Genomic DNA, 13424 nt, shown 5'->3' with positions numbered 1-13424 from the left:
GGATGTTTTCACCGTTTTCTTCTTTACAACAAGCATTTATTATTTCTGCTGAAACATTAAACTAAGATACAGTTTAGAGGACAAGTTTCTTCTGTCTAATCCCATTTCACCATGATAAAAACCATACTGTCTGCAAAACAGAAAGGAGGAGGCAGGGAAGGTAGAGAGACAATGGGGGGGGACGGGAAGAAAAAGAAAGGAGGGAAGGGAAGGTGGAGAAAAAGAACAAGCTGCTTGGTGTTCACTTGGAGCAGGCCAGGCTCATGGGGTGCTGAGCCAAGCATCTCATGGAGCAGAGCGTCCCCCCTCCCCTGGCGGGAATTGGCAGCTCCTGAAGGCGCAGTCCCTCATAGCCCTCTGATGGCACCCGGCCCTGTGCCTGTCCGCGGTAGGTGATGGGTGACATACCGGCGACAAGCCAGGTTGAGCGCCTGTCAAGGTGTAGATGAAGCCTGAACAGCACAAGCGAGCATCTGCCAGGGCTTGGCTTTGACCTCACGCGGCAACAGGCACCTCCACCAGCCTCAGTTCCACACCAAGATTCGAGATCCGTCTCCCCTCCTTTATAACCATTTCAGCCCAAAGCCTGGTCCTGCCCAAGCCCCTGGGATGTTCTTGTTCACCCCAAGCGGAGGCTCTGCAGTTCGAGGAAGTGGGTGGAAATTCAAGGTCACGATTTCAGCCGTGGTGGTCCCCACCATGGACATGTGGCTCGCTACTTCTTGGCCCTGAACTACAGCCTCCACGGAGCCGGCCTTCCCCACCTCTGCATGTGTCTCTGGGGCTGGTGCTACTTGGGGTGCAGGGAAAACAGGAGGGGGAAGACCTGGGGCCCAGGGACCCTCGACCGTGGCAATGTCATCTCAGGCTCGCAGCCCTAAATTCCCCTGGTGACAACTGTCTCCAAGTTGCACACCTGGGAAACGGGCTGTCTGGGAACTCGGCCCAGGAACAAACCAAACACGCTTGTGTCTTCTCGTTTTTCTCGTGGTTCTCACTGTTCTAGGAATAAGAGACTAGACTTGAGTATCTGAAACATTCACATGTTTTACTCAGCAAACAAGGAAACTCTGATTTTCTTGGGGGGAACAGTGAGAATTATCACTTCCTTTCAGCATAGACTGCAACAAGAGAAACATAATTTCAATTTGTTCTAAATGTCTCCTTGAACAACTACCTCATCTTTCCTTTTTTTTTTAAAGATTTTATTTATTTGACCCTCATCTTTCCTAGACCTCGAGTTGCCCAAAAGCAAAATTGCTCCCAAAGTGGAATTGGATTCAGTCTGCCCAGCCCTCTGTGACATGTCCCTGTCCTCTCTCCTTCCAGGTCCCCCTGGCACCTTCCTGCCCCAGGCCCTTTGTACTTATTATTCCCTTTGCCTGAACACTCCTTCCCCAGTTGTCCTCATGTTTGCGTCCTGCCTTTGGGTCTCTGCTCCAGCGTCTCTTTTCAGGGAGCTTCCCTGACCCCCCCTCTTGAGAATTGCAACCCCCACCCTGTCCCAGCTTTACAAACTGCCAACTCCCAACCCTGCTTAATTCCTCTCCATAGTATTTGTTACTTTCAAATAGGTTACTTTTTTTCTTTAAATTTTTTTATTGTTATGTTAATCACCATACAGTACATCATTAGTTTGTGATGTAGTGTTCCATGATTCATTGTTTGTGCATAACACCCAGTGCTCCACGCAGAACGTGCCCCTCTTTAATACCCATCACCAGGCTAACCCATCCCCCCACCCCCTCCCCTCTAGAACCCTTAGTTTGTTTTGCAGAGTCCATCGTCTCTCATGGTTCGTCTCCCCCTCCGATTTACCCTTCATTCTTCCCCTCCTGCTATCTTTTTCTTTTTTCTTAAGATATGTTGCATTATTTGTTTCAGAAGTACAGATCTGTGATTCAACAGTCTTGCACAATTCACAAATAGGTCACTTTTTAAAAAAAATATTTTATTTATTTATTTGAGAGAGAGCAAGTGGGGGGAGGGGCAGAGGGAGAGACAGGCAGGATCATGACCTGAACGGAGGCAGATGCTTAACAGACTGAACCACCCAGGTGCCCTCAAATAGGTTACTTCTTTATTTTGTTTATTGTCTACCCACCTTTTAATGCAAGCCCCACCAGGGCAGGGAGTTTGGTCCGTTTGCTTACCATTGTAAACCCAGTCATAGAATCATTACTGAATCTGAATCTTTAATAGAGGAGTTTTGCATTATATATCTCAAATCTTATAAATATGCCCATCCCACTACTGGGTATTTACCCCAAAGATTCAAATGTAGGGACCCGAAGGGGTACGTGCACCCCAATGTTTATAGCAGCAATGTCCATAATAGCCAAAGTGTGGAAAGAGCCAAGGTGTCCATCGACAGATGAATGGATAAAGAAGAGGTGGTATATATACACAATGGAATATTATGCAGCCATCAAAAGGAATGAGATCTTGCCATTTGCAATGACGTGGATGGAACTGGAGGGTGTTATGCTTAGTGAAATAAGTCAATCAGAGAAAGACATGTATCATATGACCTCGCTGATATGAGGAATTCTTAATCTCAGGAACAAACTGAGTGTTACTGGAGTGGTGGGGGGTGGGAGGGATGGGGTGGCTGGGTGATAGACATTGGGGAGGGTATGTGCTACGGTGAGCGCTGTGAATTGTGCAAGACTGTTGAATCACAGATCTGTACTTCTGAAACAAATAACGCAACATATTTTAAGAAAAAAGAAAAAGAAGAAGATAGCAGGAGAGGAAGAATGAAGGGGAGTAAGTCAGAGGGGGAGACGAACCAGGAGAGATGATGGACTCTGAAAAACAAACTGAGGGTTCTAGAGGGGAGGAGGGTAGGGGGATGGGTTAGCCTGGTGATGGGTATTAGAGAGGGCACATTCTGCATGGAGCACTGGGTGTTATGAACAAACAATGAATCATGGAACACTACACCAAAACAAATGATGTAATATATGGTGATTAACATAACAATAAAAAATTAAAAAATATATGCCAATCCCACCCAGCTAGTCCCTATCTAGAAATTTATCCCTGGGAAGTAATCAGATGTGTGCAAAGATATAGTTAGAAATGTTGCAAAAGCAAAACACTGGAAATAATAAGAGCTGACATTAATTAGCACTTACCATGTGCCAGACCCTGTTCTAAACATCTTAAGCATATGAACTCTTCAAGCCTCACAACTACCCTATAACCCACCTGTTATTGTTTGGATTTTACAAGCCAGGACACAGGCAGACAGAGGGACTGAGGAATATGAAATAGAGCCAGCTCTTGACGTCGTGTCTGACTCAAGAGCCCATATTCTTAGCTACTCTATGGGTTAAATAATCAATACTCCACCCATACAGAGGCATTCAAGGCAAGCATTTAAAATGATGGGGTAGGGGCACCTGGGTGACTCAGTCGGTTAAATGTCCGACTCTTGAATTCGGCTCAGGTCATGATCTCAGGGTTCTGGGATCGAGCCCTGCAATGGGCTCCGTGCTGAGCATGGAGCCTGCTTAAGGTACTTTCTCTCCCGGGCACCTGGGTGGCTCAGTTGGTTAAGCGACTGCCTTCGGCTCAGGTCATGATCCTGGAGTCCCGGGATCGAGTCCCGCATCAGGCTCCCTGCTTGGCGGGGAGTCTGCGTCTCCCTCTGACCCTCTTCTCTCTCGTGCTCTCTATCTCTCATTCTCTCTCTCAAATAAATAAATAAAATCTTAAAAAAAAAAAGATACTTTCTCTCCCTCTCCCCCTCCCTCGCTCCCTCTTTCTCTCTCTAAGAAAAAAAATTATATATATATAATAAAACAAAATAAAATGATAGTGTAGACCAGGGATTTTTTGGTGGGGGGAGGATGGACCTCTGAAATTACATACAAATTATGTGCTCATACACATTGTAAGGAAGAAAACAGCTTTACTAGATTCTCAAAGATGCCCAAGAACGAGGGTTGTAGAATAATTTTTCTACATAAACAGATTCATGTGAATATATCCTACACATGGGTTGTTAATATTCTTTTTAGCACAGCCTTTCAAAAAAATTCTTTTTAGCTTCCCTCCTTCCACATAAGCTTTGCTTTTCTTGCCCCCAAACCGTGTTAGCAATCTCGAATGTCACCAAGGAAGAATCTCGAATGACTTGGAAAGATCTTTGTGATAGATACATAGTTAACTGCAAAAAGCAGGTGTCTAAGAAGGGTATCTATTATGACCACATTTTCATAACAATTCATGTGTCCATACAGGCACGGTAAAAGGACTCAAATAGATCATATGTTCACAGTTGTCATTTCTGGGTAATGGGATGGTGAGTGTTTTAAAATTTATTTTCCAGTCTTGTTTGTATTCTTTATAGTTTTTATAAGAACTTAGATTATTTTTTAAATTAAGACTTTTTTTAAAGGAAAAGACAACTTTGGGGAAGATAATTGGGTAGTAGGTACCCAAATTTTAGGTGTACATCCCCTTTGATGGAGCATTTCCATTTCCAGGAATGTGCTCTACAGAAATCTTTGCATGGGAGTCTGAATTCAGGTCCAGTGACACACACTGCACTGTTAAAGAGGAAAAAAAAAAAAAAGCCTAAGTAGATAGATCTCTGATGTGGATCGTTAGGTCAAGAAGGGAAGGGGCAGAATAGGGTATAAGATGAGGTCCAGCACGCCCTGAGGACCCCCGGGAGGGTGTCAGGGTGCTGCCGGGGCCGGGCCGAAAGCCATCTGTTTGTTGTCGGCGCTCATCTCTGGGGAGGCACCGGGAGCTGGGCGTGGGGTGTGGGAGGTGTGGGAGGAGGGGACCGTGTGTTTCGTTCTGCATGATTTGAATCTCTCACGAGTCTGTATATGCATGAACACGTAGTATTTATGTAATCCGGTAAAAAGCACACGGTCAAACTATAAAATCGTTTTAAAATACAAAAGCCTTCAAACTCCTAAATGCCCCACCATTGGCTGCTCAAGAGCCCCATGTGCGAGCTGATGGGAAGTCTCAGGAAGGAGGCCTGGGATCTTGGTTACCTTCAGGACTAGAAACAGGCTCCGTCGCCAGCAAGGGGTGAATGGTTTCTAAAAGATGGTGCAGGTCCGGCCGTGCAGAAACCAAGTGACAAAAGTCAAGTGGGACACAGCACAGCCAGGGAGAAGGGAGAGGGGCCGCAGTGGCTTTGAGAACCCAATGGGATCCTATTATCTCAGCCCAAACCTGTTTTCTTCTGGGGCTTTCTCGAACCTGCTGGTCTGCTGGACTCCACGGGTCTCTCACTCCCCACAGTCAGTGGTCACACCTTCCTCACTTCTTCTCGCCCGCAACCCCCGCCTCCCCAGCTCCCCCCAGTGCTCCTCTGGCCCCTTCGCCTCTCACTCCATTAGCACGGGGCCTCCTACCCCGTGTCTTCTGTTCCCCAAGGCCCGCCCTCCTGCCTGGTGTTCCCGCCAGCCCAGCAGCCAGCTTGGCCTCCAGCCTCTGCAAAGGGCCACTTCCCTGGTTCCCCACTGCTTCTAGAAGAACCACGTCTTTGCCCCGGGCTCCAAAGCCTTGCATAGTCTCACTCCATCCCAAGTCTACGAGTGCTTCTCACCTCTTCCCTTCCACTACCGCGTTCCAGCCGGGCTGCCTTTCCGTGCTCCTGCCCTGCCCCGGGGACTGCATTCCCTGCTTCCCGGCCTCCCGTGACCATGACCACTGCTCTTTCAACTCCCCGAGGGAGGGCCCCTCTGGAGCATCCCTCCCTGCGCCCCCCCCCACGCTCTGTCACATCAGCCTGCTGATCTCCTTCACGGGTGGGTCCCTGCTTACCTGTCATCTTCCTGTCTCCTTCGGTTCCCAATCTCCCCACCAGCCAGCATGATTCCAGAGCCTCCCCTGTGCTGGGCGCCACAGACAACCCATGTAGTGTTCCTCAAAACCCTACAAGGTAAGTACAACTATGAGCCCATTTTACAGAGGAAGAAAGTGAGGCACAGTGGTGAGGACTTGCCCCCAAGTCAGGCAGCAAAAAACTGGCAAAGCAGGGATCTGAACCCAGGCGGGCTCAGCCCAGAGCTGGGGCCCTTCACTACTAAATGACCCTGCCCCAAACCACGAATGAGGTCAAAAGTGACCCCTTCTCTACATTGTGAAGATTTGAATTTGCTGGAGGAGCAGCTGCAGGGCTACACATTGCTGGGGAGCTGGGCGCAGGGCTCACAGGACCGCCACCCGGAAGCTTTCACTGCCTGTGGTGATTGGAGGGACATGGTTTGACCTGCATGTGCCTGAATCTAGGCCAGGCCAGGCCGTAGGCTTCTGCTGTTGGTTGACTCTCAGTGTACTGAATCCATGAACGCATTCTCTTTCTGTGACTCTCCCCACAGGCTCAGGCTGCCGAAGGGGGACCAGCCCTAATACCTGTGAAACCCGAACCCAGCAGCACCTCTGCTTGCAAAACTAGGGGACTCCATGCCTATTTGGGTTCTATTTTTATATAAAACCCCATTAACTTGTGTCTATCAGAGCACTTAAGGTGTCGAGGCCTGATGCTCTGCATAGCTGGGGGCGAGGTGCGCTTTTATTCATTTATTTTTTTAAAGATTTTATTTATTTATTTGACAGAGACACAGGGAGAGAGGGAACACAAGCAGGGCGAGCGGGAGAGGGAGAAGCAGGCTTCCCGTGGAGCAGGGAGCCCAATGTGGGGCTCGATCCCAGGACCCTGGGATCATGACCTGAGCCACCCAGGCACCCCCAAGGCGCAACTTTAAAGGGGAAGTGTTCTGTTTGCAGGCAGAGAACTTTCTTTTCTAAAGGACGCTGGGGGGGGGGGCGAAGTCTCAGGCTTGTTCTTAGCCCCAAGCAGATTTTCTTTTTTTTTTTTTAAGATTTTATTTATTTATTTGATAGAGACAGTGGGAGAGGGAAAAGCAGGCTTCCCGCCGAGCAGGGAGCCCGATGTGGGGCTCGATCCCAGGACCCTGGGACCATGACCTGAGCCCAAGGCAGACGCTTAACAACTGAGCCACCCAGGTGCCCCTCAAGGCGGGTTTTCTTAGCAGGTAATCTGGCAAGTCGTCTGCAGCTGGTCTTGAGTTAACAGAGGTTGAGCTCAACATCATTTCCCTTCTGCTTTTTTTTTTGCCTGATTGTTGTAACTTGAAACCAGTTTAAAGGTTTCCAACCAGCGGCAGCAAATGTTCATTCCTTTCACACCTTGTAAAAGTTAAGCACACGCCCCAAGTGTGAAGTTTCACTTGGCAGAGCTATAGAGATGCATTTCATCTCTACCTTTGCACCTCGAAGTCAGCTACACCCGCGTGGGCCCGGCCCTGTCCTCATTACACACGGGGTGGGTGCGAGCTGGCTGGTGCGCGGTGCCCACACTTCCGTGTCTTAACACAGGAGCACCTTCTGGAACTGGATGGCTTGCGATTCAAGCGTTCCATAACAGAGCCCTTACAGGGTAAAAGGTTCTTTTTTGGCTAAGATTTTATTTATTTATTTGACAGAGAGAGACACAGTGAGAGAGGGAACGCAAGGAGGGGGAGTGGGAGAGGGAGAAGCAGGCTTCCTGCGGAGCAGGGAGCCTGATGGGGGGCTCAGATTCCAGGACCCTGGGATCATGACCTGAGCAGAAGGCAGACGCTTAACGACGCCCAGGCACCCCGGAGTACAAGGTTCTGTGCTTTGTGTTCTGGGGCATTTGGTGGGTCTGGGGTGGGGCCTGAGAATTTTCATTTCTAATGAATGCACAGGTGGTGCTGATCCTCTTGGTCAGGAACCACACTTTGAGAACCACTGCTTTAGGATTTTGCTTAAATGTCACTCCCCCTGAGACACACACTAACTTGGGAAGATGCTCCTGCCGTAGGTTCTTAGGCAATCTGTATGGCTTCTCCTGGGCTCTTGCTTGTGATGATTTAGTAATGTGCCCCCACGCCCTACCTATCAGTTCCATGCACAGGGTGGGGGTCTGTTGTATTTACCCCTCAAAGGATCTGGCCACTATTTCCTACCCCTTACCTTCCACACTCCTGCCACCCAGGCCTGCTTTCAACCTCAGAATAGGCCAAGCTACAGACCTCACACTTTCCTGTCCCAGGACCTTGGCACTTGATACATTCACGGCCTGGAACATTCTTCTCTGGGCTCTTCACTTGGCAGGCTTCACATCCTTCCTCAGAGAGGCCTTCGTTGAATATATAATTTAAAGAAGTTCCCTCCAGCTCTTCCGCTAACCCCTCAAGAGCCAGCAGGGGTGACCATTCTACTCCCCACTGTGGACCCAGCGTCCACACAGGCCCACAGTGGATCCTCATCAGAGAAGCAAATGAATGGGGTTTCTGCTCTCAGTGAAATCCTCATTGGAAGAGGCCAGAAATCAGCCAGCCTTGCCCTGTGGGCTCTTCTTTCTGTCAACCTCCCTTCCATCAGGCCAATCACCCAGCACTTGGTTTTGAGCAAGGCATTGGGGCAGGGACGGAGGGGAGGGGAGTTTTGGGAACAGCCAAAGTTGCAGATTAGACACCTACAATCAGATCCAGAGGGCTGCACTGTGTTCTGCCAAGTGAGATACCAAGGGCCCCTGAGGCAAGACGCCATGCAAAATATCTTTTCAAAAATAGCAGCTTGCAATCTCAGGAATGAGCATGAATTGTCAAAGACATGAGCAGTGTTTTGAAACAGCAAGAGGAGTCCTATTTATATTGCAGAGAGTGGTGGTGCGACATAGGCCGATGTTGGGCCGATTTCCCCAGAGGAGATGCTTCGGAGCAGGGGGGCACGGAGATGCCTGCAGAAGCAGTGTTGGAAGGACCACGGCTGAAGAAGGAGACACCTGGTGGTGTGCAGGGAAGAGGGCCTCCCTTGGCGCCTGGCCTAGCTCTGCTGCCTACGGGACAACACAGCAGAGCAGTGAAGAGCTCAACCTTTGGACGCAGCTGAGCCTGGCTTCCAGCCCTGGGCTTGGCACTGTTGCTGTGCGACCTTGAGCAGTGACTTAACCTCACTGACCCACTTTCCCAGGAAAATGAGAGGAAGTAGTGATTTATCCCTCACAGTTGTTGTTTAGAGTCAATGAGATGTCACAGGGCCTGGCACAGAGTAAGCGCTCAATAAATGACAGCTATTATTAGTTATAACATTTAAAAATTAAAAAAAATTTAAATTGTGGTTAAAAATATATAGCATAAAACTTACCATCTTAAACACTTTTAAGTGTATGGTTCAGGAGTGCTATGTATATTCACATTGTTGTGCAACCAATCTCCAGAACTTTTTAATCTTGCAAAACTGAAACTCTGTACCCTCGAACAACTCCCCATTGTTCAGCCCCCAGCCCCTGACAACCACCATTCTACTTTTGAAGAGTTTGACTATTTTATTTTTAAAGTTTTAGAAAAGATTTTATTTATTTTGAGAGAGAGAGAAGGAGAGAGACAGAGAGAAAGAATGAGTGGGGGGAGGGGCAGAGGGAGAAGCAGACTCCCCGCTTAGCAGGGAGACCCATGGCGGGGCCCAATCCCAGGACCCTGAGATCATGACCTGAGCCAAAGTCAGATGCCCAACCAACTGAGCCACCCAGGCACCCCTGCCTGATTTTGACTATTTTAGATACCTCATATAAGTATTTATCTGTCTGTGACTGGCTTATTTCACTCACCATGATGTCCTCGAAGTTCATTCCATGTTGTAGCAGGTGTCAGAATTTCCTTTGTTTTTAAGGTTAGGTAATATTCCACTGTATGCATAAACCACATTTTATTTACCCATCCATCCATAGATGGGACACTTGAGTTTCTTCTAGCTCTTGGCTATTGGGAACAATGCTGCAATGAACATGAGTATGCAAATATCTCTTCAAACTCCTGCTTTCAGTTCTTTTGGGTGTACACCCAGAAGTAGGATCATTGGATCATGAGGTAGTTCCATTTTTAATTTTTTGAGGAAACTTCATAATGTTTTCCACAGTGGCTGCACCATTTTACATTCACACCAACGGCACACAAGAGTTCCAATTTCTCGGGTGCCTGGGTGGCTCAGTTGGTAAAGCGACTGCCTTCAGCTCAGGTCATGATCCTGGAGTCCTGGGATCGAGTCCCGCGTCGGGCTCCCTGCTCAGCGGGGAGTCTGCTTCTCCCTCTGACCCTTCCCCCTCTCATGTGCTCTCTGTCTCTCTCATTCTCTTTCAAATAAATAAATAAATCTTAAAAAAAAAGAGTTCCAATTTCTCCACATCTTTGCCAACAATTGTTGTTTTCTGTTTTTTTGTTTTTGTTTTGTTTTGTTTTTTGGATAGTAGCCATCCTAATGAGTGTGAGGTGGTATCTCACTGTGGTTTTGATTAGCATTTCCCTAATGATTAGAGATGTTGAGCATCTTTTCATGTTTGTTGGCCATGTGTATGTCATTTTTAGAGAAAAGTCATGCAGTCCTTTGCCCAACTTTTAATCAGGTTGGTTTGTTGTTGTTGAGTTGTAGGAGTTGGTGATATATTCTGAAAATTAACTCCACCTCAGATACATGATTTGCAAATACTTTCTCCCATTTTGTGTTTTCCTTTTCATGCTGTTGTTTCCTTTGATGTGCAGAAATGCTTCGTGTTTGATGTAGTCCCATTTGCCTATTTTTGCTTCTGTTACCTGGGCTTTTGGTGTCAGATCCAAGAAATCATTACCACAGCCAATATCATGAAGATTTTCCCTATTTTTTTTTTCCAGGAGTTTTATACTTTTAGGTCTTATGTTTAGATTTTTTAAAAAGATTTTATTTATTTATTTGACACAGAGAGAGCCAAATAGGCAGAGCAGGCAGAGGGAGAGGGAGAAGCAAGCTTTCACTGAGCAAGGACCTGATGTGGGGCTCGATCCCAGGACCCTGGATCATGATCTGAGCCGAAAGCAGCTGCTTTAACTGAGTGAGCCACCCAGGCGCCCCTTATGTTTAGATTTTTAACCCATTTTGAGTTAAATTTTGTGTACGGTGTTAGGTAAGGTTCCAACTTCATTCTTCTGTAGTAACACTTTTATACTGAGGAATTCCTATCACCTGTTTGTGCCTATTCTCGCTTCTGTTAAAAAAGTGGGTGAAGAACCTTTCTATGCACCAAGAGTACAATAAAGAAAATTAAAAGACAAGCTACAAACTGGGAGATATTTTTGTAACACGGATAACCGACAAAGATCAGTATCCAGAACAGTCCTATAGATCAGTAAGGAGAAAACAAACAACCTAGTAGAAAAACAGGCAAAACACATTAAAAAAAAAAAAACTTCAGAGAAGAAGGAGCATGAACAGCTAGTGAACATATTGAAAAAAAAATCAGCGTCATTAGTGAGGCAAATCATTAGATCAGCAAAATGCAAATCAGCGTCACGAAGAGTTATTTTATACCCACTAAATGGGCAAAAGTTAAGAACTCTAATAATGAGGACTCAAACACAGCTGATCAGAGAGCAGATTGGTACATTTCTGTACTATCTTGTGAGGTCAAGCACCCACAGGGCCAACAAGCCAGCAATTTCACTCGGGTGAAACTCACCCCAGAGAAACTCTCAAATAAATGACCCAGATGTGTCGAAGAATGTGCACGGTGACAATGTTTGTGGGATGTGAACCAAATCTCCAGTGATGAGAGAAGACTTCTGGAAATCGTGGCATGTTCCTATCAATAGGTTATTGTTTAGTGGTAAAAAGGAGCTGCACTAGGGTGGTTGGAAGTTCAAACATAAAATTGAGTAAAAGAGGCAAGATGCAGGCAGCGTGGCACTTGACAAATTTCGAAACCAAACCAAAACAATATATTCATTAGATATATACATAAACATAAAATCCAGGATAGTGGTTACTCTGCGGGTGGGGGGGGGGGGGGGCGGCAGGGACATGATGCAGAAGGAACCCAGAAGCACTGATTGTGTTCCAGAACTTAAATGAGTAGACATCCACAGGTGTTCATATTGTGATTAACATGTGCCATAAACTTAGGGCACATACATTCTTTTAAACATATTGACATGTATATAACATGATAAAAAGTATTTTTTACAGGGGCGCCTGGCTGGCTCAGTCAGTAGAGCGTGCAACTACTGATCTCAGGGTCATGAGTTCGAGCCCCAGTTTGGGTATAGAGATTACTTAAAAAGAGCAGGTATTTTTTACAGCCTGTATTAGTTAATCCCCGAGGGCCCCTTTGGCTCTAAGCTACAGCATCACAGCTGCTAGTTTAGAGAGATCTGGTAAGAAACACTCCATTATTCCAATATCTGCTTATTTGGGGGAAGAATTTGGAAAGAGCAGGCGTGTCACTGCCTCCAAAACAAATTCTGGGCACCGAACCCAGAGTGGAGGCTAGAGGCTGGGAACAGGAGGCACCAGGAAAGACCCCGGGGCAGGAGGAAAGAGCCCGACTGCGAACTGCGCCTGACGCAGCGCCCCCACTGCCCCCAGGATTGCGAGAACTCTTTAGCCTGCACCTTCCTGCACTTTGGTCCAAGTCAGACAGAGAATGAGTGGGTCATCAGGCAGCCATCTACCAACCACTACGTTTCTGGGAAGGAACGGGGATGGAATCACTAAACAAAGGGGTCCCATGGAAAATACTATCAAGAAGCCACCCCTATACGAGTTCTCTTTCTTTGGCTTCCCAGAGTTAATGACCATGTCAGAGGCCTGAAGACATCACGCCTTCCCTGAGAGAGCTGTTGTGCGGTGCAGGTCCCCACGGAACCCTCATGGGCGACATGGAAGGAGGTGAGTATGCTTCAGCTGTAATTAAGCAAGGCAATCCCCTCACCTCCATGTAACTCAGCTACACTCCGTTTTCTCAACAAATACAAACACATAACTCAACACATTTTTTCCTAGGGTTTGTCTTAGTGCAGTGGCAGAAAAGCCTTTTAAAATCACAGCAGTCTATGAAGATAACTAGTCTTTCAAAATGGAGTGAGGTTTGTCGGTTTTTATTAATGTCTTTTGAAAAATGCCTTAAATATTGCAGAACTTAATTTGCACTGCTGGCCAGATATACACACCATGTATCAGGTTATACGGACAGCTCCCCCTAAAGATCTTTGAAATGATCTGGACATTCAGCCAGGAGCATCCTCTGAAATGTGGATCAAGGCCTGAGCTTGAGAAAACCTCTCTTGGACTTCTCAATGATTTGAAAAGAGGCACATTACTTAATATTTATCTGGAATCTTGGATAAAGACGTGAACATGAAATGCTAAATTTGAAAAATGACAGTGTCTTTTGAAAAGTTTTGTGAAGTGCTTTGCCCCTGAGCCTACAAGATAGCTGAGCGCCAAGCCTTCTTATTCCCATTAAGATACGGCCACTCTCTGGGGACAACTGTTGTCTCCTCTCCCAACCGATGGTTCTGGCACATGCCGACTCTTACTACTGGTTTCTGTCTCCGGTCTTCAAGCGTCACCATTCATCTTCACCGCAT

Source organism: Eumetopias jubatus, unplaced genomic scaffold (genome assembly GCF_037043125.1).
Source record: "Eumetopias jubatus isolate StellerSeaLion01/CBP00866 unplaced genomic scaffold, mEumJub1_p1.0 scaffold_10, whole genome shotgun sequence".
Lineage (NCBI taxonomy): Eukaryota > Metazoa > Chordata > Mammalia > Carnivora > Otariidae > Eumetopias > Eumetopias jubatus.
This window is presented reverse-complemented; position numbering follows the sequence as displayed.